This window comes from Strongylocentrotus purpuratus, unplaced genomic scaffold (genome assembly GCF_000002235.5).
Source record: "Strongylocentrotus purpuratus isolate Spur 01 unplaced genomic scaffold, Spur_5.0 spur5_scaffold_21, whole genome shotgun sequence".
Lineage (NCBI taxonomy): Eukaryota > Metazoa > Echinodermata > Echinoidea > Camarodonta > Strongylocentrotidae > Strongylocentrotus > Strongylocentrotus purpuratus.
Window position 1 is genome coordinate 44802660 of NW_022145607.1, and position 26859 is coordinate 44829518.

Genomic DNA, 26859 nt, shown 5'->3' on the forward strand with positions numbered 1-26859 from the left:
TCTATACTATAGACGTTATATGCGCCAAATGTTAAGGTTTGTGCTGGACATTGGTTGATATGCGCTCAAATAAGACCTTTTTAATGTCCACTGCTAGAATTTTTGCACCCCGTATTCGATGAAGTATATAATAATCTACATTTCATGTAAGTTTAAGCACATTTAAAGCTAGTGGGAACTAGCGGCGAATGTACTAAAGCCCTAAAGCCCATTCACCGATATACTCTCCACGTTATTCGCTACTAACAAAAATATTTGTTCTGGACCTTGGTTGATATGCGCTCAAATAAAACCTTTTTAATGTCGGCTGCTAGACTTTCTGCACCCCGTTTTCGATGAGGTATATAATAATCTACATTTCACATGAGTTTCAGCACTTTTAAAGCAAATGGGAATTAGCAACGAATGTATTAACCCCACCCCCTTCTATTTACTCTAGATGTTATAATATGCGCCAAATGTTAAGGTTTGTGCTGGACATTGGTTGATATGCGCTCAAATAAAACCTTTTTAATGTCGGCTGCTAGACTTTCTGCACCCCGTTTTTGATGAGGTATATAATAATCTACATTTCACATGAGTTTCAGCACTTTTAAAGCAAATGGGAATTAGCAACGAATGTATTAACCCCACCCCCTTCTATATACTCTAGACGTTATATGCGCCAAACGTTTAGGTTTGTTCTGGACATTGGTTGATATGCGCTCAAATAAAACCTTTTTAATGTCGGCTGCTAGACTTTCTGCACCCCGTTTTCGATGAGGTATATAATAATCTACATTTCACATGAGTTTCAGCACTTTTAAAGCAAATGGGAATTAGCAACGAATGTATTAACCCCACCCCCTTCTCTATACTCTAGACGTTATATGCGCCAAATGTTAAGGTTTGTGCTGGACATTGGTTGATATGCGCTCAAATAAGACCTTTTAAATGTCCGCTGCTAGAATTTTTGCACCCCGTATTCGATGAAGTATATAATAATCTAAATTTCATGTAAGTTTAAGCACATTTAAAGCTAGTGGGAACTAGCGGCGAATGTATTAAAGCCCTAAAGCCCATTCACCGATATACTCTCCACGTTATTCGCTACTAACAAAAATATTTGTTCTGGACCTTGGTTGATATGCGCTCAAATAAAACCTTTTTAATGTCGGCTGCTAGACTTTTTGCACCCAGTTTTCGATGAGGTATATAATAATCTACATTTCACATGAGTTTCAGCACTTTTAAAGCAAATGGGAATTAGCAACGAATGTATTAACCCCACCCCCTTCTATATACTCTAGACGTTATAATATGCGCCAAATGTTAAGGTTTGTGCTGGACATTGGTTGATATGTGCTCAAATAAAACCTTTTTAATGTCGGCTGCTAGATTTTCTGCAACCCGGATTCGATGAGGTATATAATATTCTACATTTCATAGGAGTTCCAGCACTTTTAAAGCAAATGGGAATTAGCAACGAATGTATTAACCCCATCCCCTTCTATACACTCTAGACGTTATATGCGCGAAACGTTTAGGTTTGTTCTGGACATTGGTTGATATGCGCTCAAATAAGACCTCTTTAATGTCGGCTGCTAGATTTTTTGCACCCTGTATTCGATGAGGTATATAATAATCTACATTTCATGTGAGTTTAAGCACATTTAAAGCTAGTGGGAACTAGCGGCGAATGTACTAAAGCCCTAAAGCCCATTCACCGATATACTCTCCACGTTATTCGCTACTAACAAAAATATTTGTTCTGGACCTTGGTTGATATGCGCTCAAATAAAACCTTTTTAATGTCCACTGCTAGAATTTTTGCACCCCGTATTCGATGAAGTATGTAATAATCTACATTTCATGTAAGTTTAAGCACATTTAAAGCTAGTGGGAGCTAGCGGCGAATGTACTAAAGCCCTAAAGCCCATTCACCTATATATTCTCCACGTTATTCGCTACTAACAAAAATATTTGTTCTGGACCTTGGTTGATATGCGCTCAAATAAAACCTTTTTAATGTCGGCTGCTAGACTTTCTGCATCCCGTTTTCGATGAGGTATATAATAATCTACATTTCACATGAGTTTCAGCACTTTTAAAGCAAATGGGAATTAGCAACGAATGTATTAACCCCACCCCTTTCTATTTACTCTAGACGTTATAATATGCGCCAAATGTTAAGGTTTGTGCTGGACATTGGTTGATATGCGCTCAAATAAAACCTTTTTACTGTCGGCTGCTAGACTTTCTGCACCCCGTTTTCGATGAGGTATATAATAATCTACATTTCACATGAGTTTCAGCACTTTTAAAGCAAATGGGAATTAGCAACGAATGTATTAACCCCACCCCTTCTATATACTCTAGACGTTATATGCGCCAAACGTTTAGGTTTGTTCTGGACATTGGTTGATATGCGCTCAAATAAAACCTTTTTAATGTCGGCTGCTAGACTTTCTGCACCCCGTTTTCGATGAGGTATATAATAATCTACATTTCACATGAGTTTCAGCACTTTTAAAGCAAATGGGAATTAGCAACGAATGTATTAACCCCACCCCCTTCTCTATACTCTAGACGTTATATGCGCCAAATGTTAAGGTTTGTGCTGGACATTGGTTGATATGCGCTCAAATAAGACCTTTTTAATGTCGGCTGCTAGACTTTCTGCACCCCGTTTTCGATGAGGTATATAATAATCTACATTTCACATGAGTTTCAGCACTTTTAAAGCAAATGGGAATTAGCAACGAATGTATTAACCCCACCCCCTTCTCTATACTCTAGACGTTATATGCGCCAAATGTTAAGGTTTGTGCTGGACATTGGTTGATATGCGCTCAAATAAGACCTTTAAAATGTCCGCTGCTAGAATTTTTGCACCCCGTATTCGATGAAGTATATAATAATCTACATTTCATGTAAGTTTAAGCACATTTAAAGCTAGTGGGAACTAGCGGCGAATGTATTAAAGCCCTAAAGCCCATTCACCGATATACTCTCCACGTTATTCGCTACTAACAAAAATATTTGTTCTGGACCTTGGTTGATATGCGCTCAAATAAAACCTTTTTAATGTCGGCTGCTAGACTTTTTGCACCCCGTTTTCGATGAGGTATATAATAATCTACATTTCACATGAGTTTCAGCACTTTTAAAGCAAATGGGAATTAGCAACGAATGTATTAACCCCACCCCCTTCTATATACTCTAGACGTTATAATATGCGCCAAATGTTAAGGTTTGTGCTGGACATTGGTTGATATCTGCTCAAATAAAACCTTTTTAATGTCGGCTGCTAGATTTTCTGCACCCCGTATTCGATGAGGTATATAATATTCTACATTTCATAGGAGTTCCAGCACTTTTAAAGCAAATGGGAATTAGCAACGAATGTATTAACCCCATCCCCTTCTATACACTCTAGACGTTATATGCGCGAAACGTTTAGGTTTGTTCTGGACATTGGTTGATATGCGCTCAAATAAGACCTCTTTAATGTCGGCTGCTAAATTTTTTGCACCCCGTATTCGATGAGGTATATAATAATCTACATTTCATGTGAGTTTAAGCACACTAAAAGCTAGTGGGAACTAGCGGCGAATGTATTAAAGGCCAAAACCCCGTTCACCGATATACTCTCTACGTTATTCGCTATTAACGAAAATATTTGTTCTGGACCTTGGTTGATATGCGCTCAAATAAAACCTTTTTAATGTCGGCTGCTAGACTTTCTGCACCCCGTTTTCGATGAGGTATATAATAATCTACATTTCACATGAGTTTCAGCACTTTTAAAGCAAATGGGAATTAGCAACGAATGTATTAACCCCACCCCCTTCTATATACTCTAGACGTTATATGCGCCAAATGTTAAGGTTTGTGCTGGACATTGGTTGATATGCGCTCAAATAAGACCTTTTTAATGTCCGCTGCTAGAATTTTTGCACCCCGTATTCGATGAAGTATATAATAATCTACATTTCATGTAAGTTTAAGCACATTTAAAGCTAGTGGGAACTAGCGGCGAATGTATTAAAGCCCTAAAGCCCATTCACCGATATACTCTCCACGTTAATCGCTACTAACAAAAATATTTGTTCTGGACCTTGGTTGATATGCGCTCAAATAAAACCTTTTTAATGTCGGCTGCTAGACTTTCTGCACCCCGTTTTCGATGAGGTATATAATAATCTACATTTCACATGAGTTTCAGCACTTTTAAAGCAAATGGGAATTAGCAACGAATGTATTAACCCTACCCCCTTCTATATACTCTAGACGTTATATGCGCCAAATGTTAAGGTTTGTGCTGGACATTGGTTGATATGCGCTCAAATAAGCCTTTTTAATGTCCACTGCTAGAATTTGTGCACCCCGTTTCGATGAGGTATATAATAATCTACATTTCACATGAGTCTCAGCACTTTTAAAGCAAATGGGAATTAGCAACGAATGTATTAACCCCACCCCCTTCTCTATACTCTAGACGTTATATGCGCCAAATGTTAAGGTTTGTGCTGGACATTGGTTGATATGCGCTCAAATAAGACCTTTTTAATGTCCACTGCTAGAATTTTTGCACCCCGTATTCGATGAAGTATATAATAATCTACATTTCATGTAAGTTTAAGCACATTTAAAGCTAGTGGGAACTAGCGGCGAATGTATAAAGCCCTAAAGCCCATTCACCGATATACTCTCCACGTTATTCGCTACTAACAAAAATATTTGTTCTGGACCTTGGTTGATATGCGCTCAAATAAAACCTTTTTAATGTCGGCTGCTAGACTTTCTGCACCCCGTTTTCGATGAGGTATATAATAATCTACATTTCACATGAGTTTCAGCACTTTTAAAGCAAATGGGAATTAGCAACGAATGTATTAACCCCACCCCCTTCTATTTACTCTAGACGTTATAATATGCGCCAAATGTTAAGGTTTGTGCTGGACATTGGTTGATATGCGCTCAAATAAAACCTTTTTAATGTCGGCTGCTAGACTTTCTGCACCCCGTTTTCGATGAGGTATATAATAATCTACATTTCACATGAGTTTCAGCACTTTTAAAGCAAATGGGAATTAGCAACGAATGTATTAACCCCACCCCCTTCTATATACTCTAGACGTTATATGCGCCAAATGTTAAGGTTTGTGCTGGACATTGGTTGATATGCGCTCAAATAAGACCTTTTTAATGTCCGCTGCTAGAATTTTTGCACCCCGTATTCGATGAAGTATATAATAATCTACATTTCATGTAAGTTTAAGCACATTTAAAGCTAGTGGGAACTAGCGGCGAATGTATTAAAGCCCTAAAGCCCATTCACCGATATACTCTCCACGTTAATCGCTACTAACAAAAATATTTGTTCTGGACCTTGGTTGATATGCGCTCAAATAAAACCTTTTTAATGTCGGCTGCTAGACTTTCTGCACCCCGTTTTCGATGAGGTATATAATAATCTACATTTCACATGAGTTTCAGCACTTTTAAAGCAAATGGGAATTAGCAACGAATGTATTAACCCTACCCCCTTCTATATACTCTAGACGTTATATGCGCCAAATGTTAAGGTTTGTGCTGGACATTGGTTGATATGCGCTCAAATAACCCTTTTTAATGTCCACTGCTAGAATTTGTGCACCCCGTTTTCGATGAGGTATATAATAATCTACATTTCACATGAGTCTCAGCACTTTTAAAGCAAATGGGAATTAGCAACGAATGTATTAACCCCACCCCCTTCTATATACTCTAGACGTTATATGCGCCAAATGTTAAGGTTTGTGCTGGACATTGGTTGATATGCGCTCAAATAAGACCTTTTTAATGTCCGCTGCTAGAATTTTTGCACCCCGTATTCGATGAAGTATATAATAATCTACATTTCATGTAAGTTTAAGCACATTTAAAGCTAGTGGGAACTAGCGGCGAATGTATTAAAGCCCTAAAGCCCATTCACCGATATACTCTCCACGTTATTCGCTACTAACAAAAATATTTGTTCTGGACCTTGGTTGATATGCGCTCAAATAAAACCTTTTTAATGTCGGCTGCTAGACTTTTTGCACCCCGTTTTCGATGAGGTATATAATAATCTACATTTCACATGAGTTTCAGCACTTTTAAAGCAAATGGGAATTAGCAACGAATGTATTAACCCCACCCCCTTCTATATACTCTAGACGTTATAATATGCGCCAAATGTTAAGGTTTGTGCTGGACATTGGTTGATATGCGCTCAAATAAAACCTTTTTAATGTCGGCTGCTAGATTTTCTGCACCCCGTATTCGATGAGGTATATAATAATCTACATTTCATAGGAGTTCCAGCACTTTTAAAGCAAATGGGAATTAGCAACGAATGTATTAACCCCACCCCCTTCTATATACTCTAGACGTTATATGCGCCAAACGTTTAGGTTTGTTCTGGACATTGGTTGATATGCGCTCAAATAAGACCTTTTTAATGTCGGCTGCTAGAATTTTTGCACCCCGTATTCGATGAGGTATATAATAATCTACATTTCATGTGAGTTTAAGCACATTTAAAGCTAGTGGGAACTAGCGGCGAATGTATTAAAGCCAAAACCCCGTTCACCGATATACTCTCTACGTTATTCGCTATTAACGAAAATATTTGTTCTGGACCTTGGTTGATATGCGCTCAAATAAAACCTTTTTAATGTCGGCTGCTAGACTTTCTGCACCCCGTTTTCGATGAGGTATATAATAATCTACATTTCACATGAGTTTCAGCACTTTTAAAGCAAATGGGAATTAGCAACGAATGTATTAACCCTACCCCCTTCTATATACTCTAGACGTTATATGCGCCAAATGTTAAGGTTTGTGCTGGACATTGGTTGATATGCGCTCAAATAAGCCCTTTTTAATGTCCGCTGCTAGAATTTTGCACCCCGTTTTCGATGAGGTATATAATAATCTACATTTCACATGAGTTTCAGCACTTTTAAAGCAAATGGGAATTAGCAACGAATGTATTAACCCCACCCCCTTCTCTATACTCTAGACGTTATATGCGCCAAATGTTAAGGTTTGTGCTGGACATTGGTTGATATGCGCTCAAATAAGACCTTTTTAATGTCCGCTGCTAGAATTTTTGCACCCCGTATTCGATGAAGTATATAATAATCTACATTTCATGTAAGTTTAAGCACATTTAAAGCTAGTGGGAACTAGCGGCGAATGTATTAAAGCCCTAAAGCCCATTCACCGATATACTCTCCACGTTATTCGCTACTAACAAAAATATTTGTTCTGGACCTTGGTTGATATGCGCTCAAATAAAACCTTTTTAATGTCGGCTGCTAGACTTTCTGCACCCCGTTTTCGATGAGGTATATAATAATCTACATTTCACATGAGTTTCAGCACTTTTAAAGCAAATGGGAATTAGCAACGAATGTATTAACCCCACCCCCTTCTATTACTCTAGACGTTATATATGCGCCAAATGTTAAGGTTTGTGCTGGACATTGGTTGATATGCGCTCAAATAAAACCTTTTTAATGTCGGCTGCTAGACTTTCTGCACCCCGTTTTCGATGAGGTATATAATAATCTACATTTCACATGAGTTTCAGCACTTTTAAAGCAAATGGGAATTAGCAACGAATGTATTAACCCCACCCCCTTCTATATACTCTAGACGTTATATGCGCCAAACGTTTAGGTTTGTTCTGGACATTGGTTGATATGCGCTCAAATAAAACCTTTTTAATGTCGGCTGCTAGACTTTCTGCACCCCGTTTTCGATGAGGTATATAATAATCTACATTTCACATGAGTTTCAGCACTTTTAAAGCAAATGGGAATTAGCAACGAATGTATTAACCCCACCCCCTTCTATATACTCTAGACGTTATATGCGCCAAATGTTAAGGTTTGTGCTGGACATTGGTTGATATGCGCTCAAATAAGACCTTTTTAATGTCCGCTGCTAGAATTTTTGCACCCCGTATTCGATGAAGTATATAATAATCTACATTTCATGTAAGTTTAAGCACATTTAAAGCTAGTGGGAACTAGCGGCGAATGTATTAAAGCCCTAAAGCCCATTCACCGATATACTCTCCACGTTATTCGCTACTAACAAAAATATTTGTTCTGGACCTTGGTTGATATGCGCTCAAATAAAACCTTTTTAATGTCGGCTGCTAGACTTTTTGCACCCCGTTTTCGATGAGGTATATAATAATCTACATTTCACATGAGTTTCAGCACTTTTAAAGCAAATGGGAATTAGCAACGAATGTATTAACCCCACCCCCTTCTATATACTCTAGACGTTATAATATGCGCCAAATGTTAAGGTTTGTGCTGGACATTGGTTGATATGCGCTCAAATAAAACCTTTTTAATGTCGGCTGCTAGATTTTCTGCACCCCGTATTCGATGAGGTATATAATAATCTACATTTCATAGGAGTTTCAGCACTTTTAAAGCAAATGGGAATTAGCAACGAATGTATTAACCCCACCCCTTCTATATACTCTAGACGTTATATGCGCCAAACGTTTAGGTTTGTTCTGGACATTGGTTGATATGCGCTCAAATAAGACCTTTTAATGTCGGCTGCTAGATTTTTTGCACCCCGTATTCGATGAGGTATATAATAATCTACATTTCATGTGAGTTTAAGCACATTTAAAGCTAGTGGGAACTAGCGGCGAATGTATAAAGCCCTAAAGCCCATTCACCGATATACTCTCCACGTTATTCGCTACTAACAAAAATATTTGTTCTGGACCTTGGTTGATATGCGCTCAAATAAAACCTTTTTAATGTCGGCTGCTAGAATTTTTGCACCCCGTATTCGATGAAGTATATAATAATCTACATTTCATGTGAGTTTAAGCACATTTAAAGCTAGTGGGAATTAGCGGCGAATGTATTAAACCCTAAAGCCCATTCACCTATATACTCTCCACGTTATTCGCTACTAACAAAAATATTTGTTCTGGACCTTGGTTGATATGCGCTCAAATAAAACCTTTTTAATGTCGGCTGCTAGACTTTCTGCACCCCGTTTTCGATGAGGTATATAATAATCTACATTTCACATGAGTTTCAGCACTTTTAAAGCAAATGGGAATTAGCAACGAATGTATTAACCCCACCCCCTTCTATATACTCTAGACGTTATATATGCGCCAAATGTTAAGGTTTGTGCTGGACATTGGTTGATATGCGCTCAAATAAAACCTTTTTAATGTCGGCTGCTAGACTTTCTGCACCCCGTTTTCGATGAGGTATATAATAATCTACATTTCACATGAGTTTCAGCACTTTTAAAGCAAATGGGAATTAGCAACGAATGTATTAACCCCACCCCCTTCTATATACTCTAGACGTTATATGCGCCAAACGTTTAGGTTTGTTCTGGACATTGGTTGATATGCGCTCAAATAAAACCTTTTTAATGTCGGCTGCTAGACTTTCTGCACCCCGTTTTCGATGAGGTATATAATAATCTACATTTCACATGAGTTTCAGCACTTTTAAAGCAAATGGGAATTAGCAACGAATGTATTAACCCCACCCCCTTCTATATACTCTAGACGTTATATGCGCCAAATGTTAAGGTTTGTGCTGGACATTGGTTGATATGCGCTCAAATAAGACCTTTTTAATGTCGGCTGCTAGACTTTCTGCACCCCGTTTTCGATGAGGTATATAATAATCTACATTTCACATGAGTTTCAGCACTTTTAAAGCAAATGGGAATTAGCAACGAATGTATTAACCCCACCCCCTTCTCTATACTCTAGACGTTATATGCGCCAAATGTTAAGGTTTGTGCTGGACATTGGTTGATATGCGCTCAAATAAGACCTTTTTAATGTCCGCTGCTAGAATTTTTGCACCCCGTATTCGATGAAGTATATAATAATCTACATTTCATGTAAGTTTAAGCACATTTAAAGCTAGTGGGAACTAGCGGCGAATGTATTAAAGCCCTAAAGCCCATTCACCGATATACTCTCCACGTTATTCGCTACTAACAAAAATATTTGTTCTGGACCTTGGTTGATATGCGCTCAAATAAAACCTTTTTAATGTCGGCTGCTAGACTTTTTGCACCCCGTTTTCGATGAGGTATATAATAATCTACATTTCACATGAGTTTCAGCACTTTTAAAGCAAATGGGAATTAGCAACGAATGTATTAACCCCACCCCCTTCTATATACTCTAGACGTTATAATATGCGCCAAATGTTAAGGTTTGTGCTGGACATTGGTTGATATGCGCTCAAATAAAACCTTTTTAATGTCGGCTGCTAGATTTTCTGCACCCCGTATTCGATGAGGTATATAATAATCTACATTTCATAGGAGTTCCAGCACTTTTAAAGCAAATGGGAATTAGCAACGAATGTATTAACCCCACCCCCTTCTATACACTCTAGACGTTATATGCGCCAAACGTTTAGGTTTGTTCTGGACATTGGTTGATATGCGCTCAAATAAGACCTTTTAATGTCGGCTGCTAAATTTTTGCACCCCGTATTCGATGAGGTATATAATAATCTACATTTCATGTGAGTTTAAGCACACTAAAAGCTAGTGGGAACTAGCGGCGAATGTATTAAAGGCCAAAACCCCGTTCACCGATATACTCTCTACGTTATTCGCTATTAACGAAAATATTTGTTCTGGACCTTGGTTGATATGCGCTCAAATAAAACCTTTTTAATGTCGGCTGCTAGACTTTCTGCACCCCGTTTTCGATGAGGTATATAATAATCTACATTTCACATGAGTTTCAGCACTTTTAAAGCAAATGGGAATTAGCAACGAATGTATTAACCCCACCCCCTTCTATATACTCTAGACGTTATATGCGCCAAATGTTAAGGTTTGTGCTGGACATTGGTTGATATGCGCTCAAATAAGACCTTTTTAATGTCCGCTGCTAGAATTTTTGCACCCCGTATTCGATGAAGTATATAATAATCTACATTTCATGTAAGTTTAAGCACATTTAAAGCTAGTGGGAACTAGCGGCGAATGTATTAAAGCCCTAAAGCCCATTCACCGATATACTCTCCACGTTAATCGCTACTAACAAAAATATTTGTTCTGGACCTTGGTTGATATGCGCTCAAATAAAACCTTTTTAATGTCGGCTGCTAGACTTTCTGCACCCCGTTTTCGATGAGGTATATAATAATCTACATTTCACATGAGTTTCAGCACTTTTAAAGCAAATGGGAATTAGCAACGAATGTATTAACCCTACCCCCTTCTATATACTCTAGACGTTATATGCGCCAAATGTTAAGGTTTGTGCTGGACATTGGTTGATATGCGCTCAAATAAGCCTTTTTAATGTCCGCTGCTAGAATTTGTGCACCCCGTTTTCGATGAGGTATATAATAATCTACATTTCACATGAGTTTCAGCACTTTTAAAGCAAATGGGAATTAGCAACGAATGTATTAACCCCACCCCCTTCTCTATACTCTAGACGTTATATGCGCCAAATGTTAAGGTTTGTGCTGGACATTGGTTGATATGCGCTCAAATAAGACCTTTTTAATGTCCACTGCTAGAATTTTTGCACCCCGTATTCGATGAAGTATATAATAATCTACATTTCATGTAAGTTTAAGCACATTTAAAGCTAGTGGGAACTAGCGGCGAATGTATAAAGCCCTAAAGCCCATTCACCGATATACTCTCCACGTTATTCGCTACTAACAAAAATATTTGTTCTGGACCTTGGTTGATATGCGCTCAAATAAAACCTTTTTAATGTCGGCTGCTAGACTTTCTGCACCCCGTTTTCGATGAGGTATATAATAATCTACATTTCACATGAGTTTCAGCACTTTTAAAGCAAATGGGAATTAGCAACGAATGTATTAACCCCACCCCCTTCTATTTACTCTAGACGTTATAATATGCGCCAAATGTTAAGGTTTGTGCTGGACATTGGTTGATATGCGCTCAAATAAAACCTTTTTAATGTCGGCTGCTAGACTTTCTGCACCCCGTTTTCGATGAGGTATATAATAATCTACATTTCACATGAGTTTCAGCACTTTTAAAGCAAATGGGAATTAGCAACGAATGTATTAACCCCACCCCCTTCTATATACTCTAGACGTTATATGCGCCAAATGTTAAGGTTTGTGCTGGACATTGGTTGATATGCGCTCAAATAAGACCTTTTTAATGTCCGCTGCTAGAATTTTTGCACCCCGTATTCGATGAAGTATATAATAATCTACATTTCATGTAAGTTTAAGCACATTTAAAGCTAGTGGGAACTAGCGGCGAATGTATTAAAGCCCTAAAGCCCATTCACCGATATACTCTCCACGTTAATCGCTACTAACAAAAATATTTGTTCTGGACCTTGGTTGATATGCGCTCAAATAAAACCTTTTTAATGTCGGCTGCTAGACTTTCTGCACCCCGTTTTCGATGAGGTATATAATAATCTACATTTCACATGAGTTTCAGCACTTTTAAAGCAAATGGGAATTAGCAACGAATGTATTAACCCTACCCCCTTCTATATACTCTAGACGTTATATGCGCCAAATGTTAAGGTTTGTGCTGGACATTGGTTGATATGCGCTCAAATAAGACCTTTTTAATGTCCACTGCTAGAATTTGTGCACCCCGTTTTCGATGAGGTATATAATAATCTACATTTCACATGAGTTTCAGCACTTTTAAAGCAAATGGGAATTAGCAACGAATGTATTAACCCCACCCCCTTCTCTATACTCTAGACGTTATATGCGCCAAATGTTAAGGTTTGTGCTGGACATTGGTTGATATGCGCTCAAATAAGACCTTTTTAATGTCCGCTGCTAGAATTTTTGCACCCCGTATTCGATGAAGTATATAATAATCTACATTTCATGTAAGTTTAAGCACATTTAAAGCTAGTGGGAACTAGCGGCGAATGTATTAAAGCCCTAAAGCCCATTCACCGATATACTCTCCACGTTATTCGCTACTAACAAAAATATTTGTTCTGGACCTTGGTTGATATGCGCTCAAATAAAACCTTTTTAATGTCGGCTGCTAGACTTTTTGCACCCCGTTTTCGATGAGGTATATAATAATCTACATTTCACATGAGTTTCAGCACTTTTAAAGCAAATGGGAATTAGCAACGAATGTATTAACCCCACCCCCTTCTATATACTCTAGACGTTATAATATGCGCCAAATGTTAAGGTTTGTGCTGGACATTGGTTGATATGCGCTCAAATAAAACCTTTTTAATGTCGGCTGCTAGATTTTCTGCACCCCGTATTCGATGAGGTATATAATAATCTACATTTCATAGGAGTTCCAGCACTTTTAAAGCAAATGGGAATTAGCAACGAATGTATTAACCCCACCCCCTTCTATATACTCTAGACGTTATATGCGCCAAACGTTTAGGTTTGTTCTGGACATTGGTTGATATGCGCTCAAATAAGACCTTTTTAATGTCGGCTGCTAGAATTTTTGCACCCCGTATTCGATGAGGTATATAATAATCTACATTTCATGTGAGTTTAAGCACATTTAAAGCTAGTGGGAACTAGCGGCGAATGTATTAAAGGCCAAAACCCCTTCACCGATATACTCTCTACGTTATTCGCTATTAACGAAAATATTTGTTCTGGACCTTGGTTGATATGCGCTCAAATAAAACCTTTTTAATGTCGGCTGCTAGACTTTCTGCACCCCGTTTTCGATGAGGTATATAATAATCTACATTTCACATGAGTTTCAGCACTTTTAAAGCAAATGGGAATTAGCAACGAATGTATTAACCCCACCCCCTTCTATATACTCTAGACGTTATATGCGCCAAATGTTAAGGTTTGTGCTGGACATTGGTTGATATGCGCTCAAATAAGACCTTTTTAATGTCCGCTGCTAGAATTTTTGCACCCCGTATTCGATGAAGTATATAATAATCTACATTTCATGTAAGTTTAAGCACATTTAAAGCTAGTGGGAACTAGCGGCGAATGTATTAAAGCCCTAAAGCCCATTCACCGATATACTCTCCACGTTAATCGCTACTAACAAAAATATTTGTTCTGGACCTTGGTTGATATGCGCTCAAATAAAACCTTTTTAATGTCGGCTGCTAGACTTTCTGCACCCCGTTTTCGATGAGGTATATAATAATCTACATTTCACATGAGTTTCAGCACTTTTAAAGCAAATGGGAATTAGCAACGAATGTATTAACCCTACCCCCTTCTATATACTCTAGACGTTATATGCGCCAAATGTTAAGGTTTGTGCTGGACATTGGTTGATATGCGCTCAAATAAGACCTTTTTAATGTCCGCTGCTAGAATTTGTGCACCCCGTTTTCGATGAGGTATATAATAATCTACATTTCACATGAGTTTCAGCACTTTTAAAGCAAATGGGAATTAGCAACGAATGTATTAACCCCACCCCCTTCTCTATACTCTAGACGTTATATGCGCCAAATGTTAAGGTTTGTGCTGGACATTGGTTGATATGCGCTCAAATAAGACCTTTTTAATGTCCGCTGCTAGAATTTTTGCACCCCGTATTCGATGAAGTATATAATAATCTACATTTCATGTAAGTTTAAGCACATTTAAAGCTAGTGGGAACTAGCGGCGAATGTATTAAAGCCCTAAAGCCCATTCACCGATATACTCTCCACGTTATTCGCTACTAACAAAAATATTTGTTCTGGACCTTGGTTGATATGCGCTCAAATAAAACCTTTTTAATGTCGGCTGCTAGACTTTCTGCACCCCGTTTTCGATGAGGTATATAATAATCTACATTTCACATGAGTTTCAGCACTTTTAAAGCAAATGGGAATTAGCAACGAATGTATTAACCCCACCCCCTTCTATTTACTCTAGACGTTATAATATGCGCCAAATGTTAAGGTTTGTGCTGGACATTGGTTGATATGCGCTCAAATAAAACCTTTTTAATGTCGGCTGCTAGACTTTCTGCACCCCGTTTTCGATGAGGTATATAATAATCTACATTTCACATGAGTTTCAGCACTTTTAAAGCAAATGGGAATTAGCAACGAATGTATTAACCCCACCCCCTTCTATATACTCTAGACGTTATATGCGCCAAATGTTAAGGTTTGTGCTGGACATTGGTTGATATGCGCTCAAATAAGACCTTTTTAATGTCCGCTGCTAGAATTTTTGCACCCCGTATTCGATGAAGTATATAATAATCTACATTTCATGTAAGTTTAAGCACATTTAAAGCTAGTGGGAACTAGCGGCGAATGTATTAAAGCCCTAAAGCCCATTCACCGATATACTCTCCACGTTAATCGCTACTAACAAAAATATTTGTTCTGGACCTTGGTTGATATGCGCTCAAATAAAACCTTTTTAATGTCGGCTGCTAGACTTTCTGCACCCCGTTTTCGATGAGGTATATAATAATCTACATTTCACATGAGTTTCAGCACTTTTAAAGCAAATGGGAATTAGCAACGAATGTATTAACCCTACCCCCTTCTATATACTCTAGACGTTATATGCGCCAAATGTTAAGGTTTGTGCTGGACATTGGTTGATATGCGCTCAAATAAACCTTTTTAATGTCGGCTGCTAGAATTTCTGCACCCCGTTTTCGATGAGGTATATAATAATCTACATTTCACATGAGTTTCAGCACTTTTAAAGCAAATGGGAATTAGCAACGAATGTATTAACCCCACCCCCTTCTATATACTCTAGACGTTATATGCGCCAAATGTTAAGGTTTGTGCTGGACATTGGTTGATATGCGCTCAAATAAGACCTTTTTAATGTCCGCTGCTAGAATTTTTGCACCCCGTATTCGATGAAGTATATAATAATCTACATTTCATGTAAGTTTAAGCACATTTAAAGCTAGTGGGAACTAGCGGCGAATGTATTAAAGCCCTAAAGCCCATTCACCGATATACTCTCCACGTTATTCGCTACTAACAAAAATATTTGTTCTGGACCTTGGTTGATATGCGCTCAAATAAAACCTTTTTAATGTCGGCTGCTAGACTTTCTGCACCCCGTTTTCGATGAGGTATATAATAATCTACATTTCACATGAGTTTCAGCACTTTTAAAGCAAATGGGAATTAGCAACGAATGTATTAACCCCACCCCCTTCTATATACTCTAGACGTTATAATATGCGCCAAATGTTAAGGTTTGTGCTGGACATTGGTTGATATGCGCTCAAATAAAACCTTTTTAATGTCGGCTGCTAGAATTTCTGCACCCCGTATTCGATGAGGTATATAATAATCTACATTTCACATGAGTTTCAGCACTTTTAAAGCAAATGGGAATTAGCAACGAATGTATTAACCCCACCCCTTCTATATACTCTAGACGTTATATGCGCCAAACGTTTAGGTTTGTTCTGGACATTGGTTGATATGCGCTCAAATAAAACCTTTTTAATGTCGGCTGCTAGACTTTCTGCACCCCGTTTTCGATGAGGTATATAATAATCTACATTTCACATGAGTTTCAGCACTTTTAAAGCAAATGGGAATTAGCAACGAATGTATTAACCCCACCCCCTCTATATACTCTAGACGTTATATGCGCCAAATGTTAAGGTTTGTGCTGGACATTGGTTGATATGCGCTCAAATAAGACCTTTTTAATGTCCGCTGCTAGAATTTTTGCACCCCGTATTCGATGAAGTATATAATAATCTACATTTCATGTAAGTTTAAGCACATTTAAAGCTAGTGGGAACTAGCGGCGAATGTATTAAAGCCCTAAAGCCCATTCACCGATATACTCTCCACGTTATTCGCTACTAACAAAAATATTTGTTCTGGACCTTGGTTGATATGCGCTCAAATAAAACCTTTTTAATGTCGGCTGCTAGACTTTTTGCACCCCGTATTCGATGAGGTATATAATAATCTACATTTCATATGAGTTTCAGCACTTTTAAAGCAAATGGGAATTAGCAACGAATGTATTAACCCCACCCCCTTCTATATACTCTAGACGTTATATGCGCCAAATGTTAAGGTTTGTGCTGGACATTGGTTGATATGCGCTCAAATAAGACCTTTTTAATGTCCGCTGCTAGAATTTTTGCACCCCGTATTCGATGAAGTATATAATAATCTACATTTCATGTAAGTTTAAGCACATTTAAAGCTAGTGGGAACTAGCGGCGAATGTATTAAAGCCCTAAAGCCCATTCACCTATATACTCTCCACGTTATTCGCTACTAACAAAAATATTTGTTCTGGACCTTGGTTGATATGCGCTCAAATAAAACCTTTTTAATGTCGGCTGCTAGACTTTCTGCACCCCGTTTTCGATGAGGTATATAATAATCTACATTTCACATGAGTTTCAGCACTTTTAAAGCAAATGGGAATTAGCAACGAATGTATTAACCCCACCCTTCTATATACTCTAGACGTTATATATGCGCCAAATGTTAAGGTTTGTGCTGGACATTGGTTGATATGCGCTCAAATAAAACCTTTTTAATGTCGGCTGCTAGACTTTCTGCACCCCGTTTTCGATGAGGTATATAATAATCTACATTTCACATGAGTTTCAGCACTTTTAAAGCAAATGGGAATTAGCAACGAATGTATTAACCCCACCCCCTTCTATATACTCTAGACGTTATATGCGCCAAACGTTTAGGTTTGTTCTGGACATTGGTTGATATGCGCTCAAATAAGACCTTTTTAATGTCGGCTGCTAGAATTTTTGCACCCCGTATTCGATGAGGTATATAATAATCTACATTTCATGTGAGTTTAAGCACATTTAAAGCTAGTGGGAACTAGCGGCGAATGTATTAAAGCCAAAACCCCTTCACCGATATACTCTCTACGTTATTCGCTACTAACGAAAATATTTGTTCTGGACCTTGGTTGATATGCGCTCAAATAAAACCTTTTTAATGTCGGCTGCTAGACTTTCTGCACCCCGTTTTCGATGAGGTATATAATAATCTACATTTCACATGAGTTTCAGCACTTTTAAAGCAAATGGGAATTAGCAACGAATGTATTAACCCCACCCCCTTCTATATACTCTAGACGTTATATGCGCCAAATGTTAAGGTTTGTGCTGGACATTGGTTGATATGCGCTCAAATAAGACCTTTTTAATGTCCGCTGCTAGAATTTTTGCACCCCGTATTCGATGAAGTATATAATAATCTACATTTCATGTAAGTTTAAGCACATTTAAAGCTAGTGGGAACTAGCGGCGAATGTATTAAAGCCCTAAAGCCCATTCACCGATATACTCTCCACGTTAATCGCTACTAACAAAAATATTTGTTCTGGACCTTGGTTGATATGCGCTCAAATAAAACCTTTTTAATGTCGGCTGCTAGACTTTCTGCACCCCGTTTTCGATGAGGTATATAATAATCTACATTTCACATGAGTTTCAGCACTTTTAAAGCAAATGGGAATTAGCAACGAATGTATTAACCCTACCCCCTTCTATATACTCTAGACGTTATATGCGCCAAATGTTAAGGTTTGTGCTGGACATTGGTTGATATGCGCTCAAATAAACCTTTTTAATGTCGGCTGCTAGAATTTCTGCACCCCGTTTTCGATGAGGTATATAATAATCTACATTTCACATGAGTTTCAGCACTTTTAAAGCAAATGGGAATTAGCAACGAATGTATTAACCCCACCCCCTTCTATATACTCTAGACGTTATATGCGCCAAATGTTAAGGTTTGTGCTGGACATTGGTTGATATGCGCTCAAATAAGACCTTTTTAATGTCCGCTGCTAGAATTTTTGCACCCCGTATTCGATGAAGTATATAATAATCTACATTTCATGTAAGTTTAAGCACATTTAAAGCTAGTGGGAACTAGCGGCGAATGTATTAAAGCCCTAAAGCCCATTCACCGATATACTCTCCACGTTATTCGCTACTAACAAAAATATTTGTTCTGGACCTTGGTTGATATGCGCTCAAATAAAACCTTTTTAATGTCGGCTGCTAGACTTTCTGCACCCCGTTTTCGATGAGGTATATAATAATCTACATTTCACATGAGTTTCAGCACTTTTAAAGCAAATGGGAATTAGCAACGAATGTATTAACCCCACCCCCTTCTATATACTCTAGACGTTATAATATGCGCCAAATGTTAAGGTTTGTGCTGGACATTGGTTGATATGCGCTCAAATAAAACCTTTTTAATGTCGGCTGCTAGACTTTCTGCACCCCGTTTTCGATGAGGTATATAATAATCTACATTTCACATGAGTTTCAGCACTTTTAAAGCAAATGGGAATTAGCAACGAATGTATTAACCCCACCCCCTTCTATATACTCTAGACGTTATATGCGCCAAATGTTAAGGTTTGTGCTGGACATTGGTTGATATGCGCTCAAATAAGACCTTTTTAATGTCCGCTGCTAGAATTTTTGCACCCCGTATTCGATGAAGTATATAATAATCTACATTTCATGTAAGTTTAAGCACATTTAAAGCTAGTGGGAACTAGCGGCGAATGTATTAAAGCCCTAAAGCCCATTCACCGATATACTCTCCACGTTAATCGCTACTAACAAAAATATTTGTTCTGGACCTTGGTTGATATGCGCTCAAATAAAACCTTTTTAATGTCGGCTGCTAGACTTTCTGCACCCCGTTTTCGATGAGGTATATAATAATCTACATTTCACATGAGTTTCAGCACTTTTAAAGCAAATGGGAATTAGCAACGAATGTATTAACCCTACCCCCTTCTATATACTCTAGACGTTATATGCGCCAAATGTTAAGGTTTGTGCTGGACATTGGTTGATATGCGCTCAAATAAACCTTTTTAATGTCGGCTGCTAGAATTTCTGCACCCCGTTTCGATGAGGTATATAATAATCTACATTTCACATGAGTTTCAGCACTTTTAAAGCAAATGGGAATTAGCAACGAATGTATTAACCCCACCCCCTTCTATATACTCTAGACGTTATATGCGCCAAATGTTAAGGTTTGTGCTGGACATTGGTTGATATGCGCTCAAATAAGACCTTTTTAATGTCCGCTGCTAGAATTTTTGCACCCCGTATTCGATGAAGTATATAATAATCTACATTTCATGTAAGTTTAAGCACATTTAAAGCTAGTGGGAACTAGCGGCGAATGTATAAAGCCCTAAAGCCCATTCACCGATATACTCTCCACGTTATTCGCTACTAACAAAAATATTTGTTCTGGACCTTGGTTGATATGCGCTCAAATAAAACCTTTTTAATGTCGGCTGCTAGACTTTCTGCACCCCGTTTTCGATGAGGTATATAATAATCTACATTTCACATGAGTTTCAGCACTTTTAAAGCAAATGGGAATTAGCAACGAATGTATTAACCCCACCCCCTTCTATATACTCTAGACGTTATAATATGCGCCAAATGTTAAGGTTTGTGCTGGACATTGGTTGATATGCGCTCAAATAAAACCTTTTTAATGTCGGCTGCTAGAATTTCTGCACCCCGTTTTCGATGAGGTATATAATAATCTACATTTCACATGAGTTTCAGCACTTTTAAAGCAAATGGGAATTAGCAACGAATGTATTAACCCCACCCCCTTCTATATACTCTAGACGTTATATGCGCCAAACGTTTAGGTTTGTTCTGGACATTGGTTGATATGCGCTCAAATAAAACCTTTTTAATGTCGGCTGCTAGACTTTCTGCACCCCGTTTTCGATGAGGTATATAATAATCTACATTTCACATGAGTTTCAGCACTTTTAAAGCAAATGGGAATTAGCAACGAATGTATTAACCCCACCCCCTTCTATATACTCTAGACGTTATATGCGCCAAATGTTAAGGTTTGTGCTGGACATTGGTTGATATGCGCTCAAATAAGACCTTTTTAATGTCCGCTGCTAGAATTTTTGCACCCCGTATTCGATGAAGTATATAATAATCTACATTTCATGTAAGTTTAAGCACATTTAAAGCTAGTGGGAACTAGCGGCGAATGTATTAAAGCCCTAAAGCCCATTCACCGATATACTCTCCACGTTATTCGCTACTAACAAAAATATTTGTTCTGGACCTTGGTTGATATGCGCTCAAATAAAACCTTTTTAATGTCGGCTGCTAGACTTTCTGCACCCCGTTTTCGATGAGGTATATAATAATCTACATTTCACATGAGTTTCAGCACTTTTAAAGCAAATGGGAATTAGCAACGAATGTATTAACCCCACCCCCTTCTATATACTCTAGACGTTATATGCGCCAAATGTTAAGGTTTGTGCTGGACATTGGTTGATATGCGCTCAAATAAGACCTTTTTAATGTCCGCTGCTAGAATTTTTGCACCCCGTATTCGATGAAGTATATAATAATCTACATTTCATGTAAGTTTAAGCACATTTAAAGCTAGTGGGAACTAGCGGCGAATGTATTAAAGCCCTAAAGCCCATTCACCGATATACTCTCCACGTTATTCGCTACTAACAAAAATATTTGTTCTGGACCTTGGTTGATATGCGCTCAAATAAAACCTTTTTAATGTCGGCTGCTAGACTTTCTGCACCCCGTTTTCGATGAGGTATATAATAATCTACATTTCACATGAGTTTCAGCACTTTTAAAGCAAATGGGAATTAGCAACGAATGTATTAACCCCACCCCCTTCTATATACTCTAGACGTTATATGCGCCAAATGTTAAGGTTTGTGCTGGACATTGGTTGATATGCGCTCAAATAAAACCTTTTTAATGTCGGCTGCTAGAATTTCTGCACCCCGTTTCGATGAGGTATATAATAATCTACATTTCATATGAGTTTCAGCACTTTTAAAGCAAATGGGAATTAGCAACGAATGTATTAACCCCACCCCCTTCTATATACTCTAGACGTTATATGCGCCAAATGTTAAGGTTTGTGCTGGACATTGGTTGATATGCGCTCAAATAAGACCTTTTTAATGTCCGCTGCTAGAATTTTTGCACCCCGTATTCGATGAAGTATATAATAATCTACATTTCATGTAAGTTTAAGCACATTTAAAGCTAGTGGGAACTAGCGGCGAATGTATTAAAGCCCTAAAGCCCATTCACCGATATACTCTCCACGTTATTCGCTACTAACAAAAATATTTGTTCTGGACCTTGGTTGATATGCGCTCAAATAAAACCTTTTTAATGTCGGCTGCTAGACTTTCTGCACCCCGTTTTCGATGAGGTATATAATAATCTACATTTCACATGAGTTTCAGCACTTTTAAAGCAAATGGGAATTAGCAACGAATGTATTAACCCCACCCCCTTCTATATACTCTAGACGTTATATGCGCCAAATGTTAAGGTTTGTGCTGGACATTGGTTGATATGCGCTCAAATAAAACCTTTTTAATGTCGGCTGCTAGAATTTCTGCACCCCGTATTCGATGAGGTATATAATAATCTACATTTCATGTGAGTTTCAGCACTTTTAAAGCAAATGGGAATTAGCAACGAATGTATTAACCCCACCCCCTTCTATATACTCTAGACGTTATATGCGCCAAACGTTTAGGTTTGTTCTGGACATTGGTTGATATGCGCTCAAATAAAACCTTTTTAATGTCGGCTGCTAGACTTTCTGCACCCCGTTTTCGATGAGGTATATAATAATCTACATTTCACATGAGTTTCAGCACTTTTAAAGCAAATGGGAATTAGCAACGAATGTATTAACCCCACCCCCTTCTATATACTCTAGACGTTATATGCGCCAAATGTTAAGGTTTGTGCTGGACATTGGTTGATATGCGCTCAAATAAGACCTTTTTAATGTCCGCTGCTAGAATTTTTGCACCCCGTATTCGATGAAGTATATAATAATCTACATTTCATGTAAGTTTAAGCACATTTAAAGCTAGTGGGAACTAGCGGCGAATGTATTAAAGCCCTAAAGCCCATTCACCGATATACTCTCCACGTTATTCGCTACTAACAAAAATATTTGTTCTGGACCTTGGTTGATATGCGCTCAAATAAAACCTTTTTAATGTCGGCTGCTAGACTTTCTGCACCCCGTTTTCGATGAGGTATATAATAATCTACATTTCACATGAGTTTCAGCACTTTTAAAGCAAATGGGAATTAGCAACGAATGTATTAACCCCACCCCCTTCTATATACTCTAGACGTTATATGCGCCAAATGTTAAGGTTTGTGCTGGACATTGGTTGATATGCGCTCAAATAAGACCTTTTTAATGTCCGCTGCTAGAATTTTTGCACCCCGTATTCGATGAAGTATATAATAATCTACATTTCATGTAAGTTTAAGCACATTTAAAGCTAGTGGGAACTAGCGGCGAATGTATTAAAGCCCTAAAGCCCATTCACCGATATACTCTCCACGTTAATCGCTACTAACAAAAATATTTGTTCTGGACCTTGGTTGATATGCGCTCAAATAAAACCTTTTTAATGTCGGCTGCTAGACTTTCTGCACCCCGTTTTCGATGAGGTATATAATAATCTACATTTCACATGAGTTTCAGCACTTTTAAAGCAAATGGGAATTAGCAACGAATGTATTAACCCTACCCCCTTCTATATACTCTAGACGTTATATGCGCCAAATGTTAAGGTTTGTGCTGGACATTGGTTGATATGCGCTCAAATAAAACCTTTTTAATGTCGGCTGCTAGAATTTCTGCACCCCGTTTTCGATGAGGTATATAATAATCTACATTTCACATGAGTTTCAGCACTTTTAAAGCAAATGGGAATTAGCAACGAATGTATTAACCCCACCCCCTTCTATATACTCTAGACGTTATATGCGCCAAATGTTAAGGTTTGTGCTGGACATTGGTTGATATGCGCTCAAATAAGACCTTTTTAATGTCCGCTGCTAGAATTTTTGCACCCCGTATTCGATGAAGTATATAATAATCTACATTTCATGTAAGTTTAAGCACATTTAAAGCTAGTGGGAACTAGCGGCGAATGTATTAAAGCCCTAAAGCCCATTCACCGATATACTCTCCACGTTATTCGCTACTAACAAAAATATTTGTTCTGGACCTTGGTTGATATGCGCTCAAATAAAACCTTTTTAATGTCGGCTGCTAGACTTTCTGCACCCCGTTTTCGATGAGGTATATAATAATCTACATTTCACATGAGTTTCAGCACTTTTAAAGCAAATGGGAATTAGCAACGAATGTATTAACCCCACCCCCTTCTATATACTCTAGACGTTATATATGCGCCAAATGTTAAGGTTTGTGCTGGACATTGGTTGATATGCGCTCAAATAAAACCTTTTTAATGTCGGCTGCTAGAATTTCTGCACCCCGTATTCGATGAGGTATATAATAATCTACATTTCACATGAGTTTCAGCACTTTTAAAGCAAATGGGAATTAGCAACGAATGTATTAACCCCACCCCCTTCTATATACTCTAGACGTTATATGCGCCAAACGTTTAGGTTTGTTCTGGACATTGGTTGATATGCGCTCAAATAAAACCTTTTTAATGTCGGCTGCTAGACTTTCTGCACCCCGTTTTCGATGAGGTATATAATAATCTACATTTCACATGAGTTTCAGCACTTTTAAAGCAAATGGGAATTAGCAACGAATGTATTAACCCCACCCCCTTCTCTATACTCTAGACGTTATATGCGCCAAATGTTAAGGTTTGTGCTGGACATTGGTTGATATGCGCTCAAATAAGACCTTTTTAATGTCCGCTGCTAGAATTTTTGCACCCCGTATTCGATGAAGTATATAATAATCTACATTTCATGTAAGTTTAAGCACATTTAAAGCTAGTGGGAACTAGCGGCGAATGTATTAAAGCCCTAAAGCCCATTCACCGATATACTCTCCACGTTATTCGCTACTAACAAAAATATTTGTTCTGGACCTTGGTTGATATGCGCTCAAATAAAACCTTTTTAATGTCGGCTGCTAGACTTTTTGCACCCCGTTTTCGATGAGGTATATAATAATCTACATTTCACATGAGTTTCAGCACTTTTAAAGCAAATGGGAATTAGCAACGAATGTATTAACCCCACCCCCTTCTATATACTCTAGACGTTATAATATGCGCCAAATGTTAAGGTTTGTGCTGGACATTGGTTGATATGCGCTCAAATAAAACCTTTTTAATGTCGGCTGCTAGATTTTCTGCACCCCGTATTCGATGAGGTATATAATAATCTACATTTCATAGGAGTTCCAGCACTTTTAAAGCAAATGGGAATTAGCAACGAATGTATTAACCCCACCCCCTTCTATATACTCTAGACGTTATATGCGCCAAATGTTAAGGTTTGTGCTGGACATTGGTTGATATGCGCTCAAATAAGACCTTTTTAATGTCCGCTGCTAGAATTTTTGCACCCCGTATTCGATGAAGTATATAATAATCTACATTTCATGTAAGTTTAAGCACATTTAAAGCTAGTGGGAACTAGCGGCGAATGTATTAAAGCCCTAAACCCCATTCACCGATATACTCTCCACGTTAATCGCTACTAACAAAAATATTTGTTCTGGACCTTGGTTGATATGCGCTCAAATAAAACCTTTTTAATGTCGGCTGCTAGACTTTCTGCACCCCGTTTTCGATGAGGTATATAATAATCTACATTTCACATGAGTTTCAGCACTTTTAAAGCAAATGGGAATTAGCAACGAATGTATTAACCCCACCCCCTTCTATATACTCTAGACGTTATATGCGCCAAATGTTAAGGTTTGTGCTGGACATTGGTTGATATGCGCTCAAATAAGACCTTTTTAATGTCCGCTGCTAGAATTTTTGCACCCCGTATTCGATGAAGTATATAATAATCTACATTTCATGTAAGTTTAAGCACATTTAAAGCTAGTGGGAACTAGCGGCGAATGTATTAAAGCCCTAAAGCCCATTCACCGATATACTCTCCACGTTATTCGCTACTAACAAAAATATTTGTTCTGGACCTTGGTTGATATGCGCTCAAATAAAACCTTTTTAATGTCGGCTGCTAGACTTTCTGCACCCCGTATTCGATGAGGTATATAATAATCTACATTTCATATGAGTTTCAGCACTTTTAAAGCAAATGGGAATTAGCAACGAATGTATTAACCCCACCCCTTCTATATACTCTAGACGTTATAATATGCGCCAAATGTTAAGGTTTGTGCTGGACATTGGTTGATATGCGCTCAAATAAAACCTTTTTAATGTCCGCTGCTAGAATTTTTGCACCCCGTATTCGATGAAGTATATAATAATCTACATTTCATAGGAGTTTCAGCACTTTTAAAGCAAATGGGAATTAGCAACGAATGTATTAACCCTACCCCCTTCTATATACTCTAGACGTTATATGCGCCAAATGTTAAGGTTTGTGCTGGACATTGGTTGATATGCGCTCAAATAAGACCTTTTTAATGTCGGCTGCTAGAATTTTTGCACCCCGTATTCGATGAGGTATATAATAATCTACATTTCATGTAGTTTAAGCACATTTAAAGCAAATGGGAATTAGCAACGAATGTATTAACCCTACCCCCTTCTATATACTCTAGACGTTATATGCGCCAAATGTTAAGGTTTGTTCTGGACATTGGTTGATATGCGCTCAAATAAAACCTTTTTAATGTCGGCTGCTAGAATTTCTGCACCCCGTTTTCGATGAGGTATATAATAATCTACATTTCACATGAGTTTCAGCACTTTTAAAGCAAATGGGAATTAGCAACGAATGTATTAACCCCACCCCCTTCTATATACTCTAGACGTTATATGCGCCAAATGTTAAGGTTTGTGCTGGACATTGGTTGATATGCGCTCAAATAAGACCTTT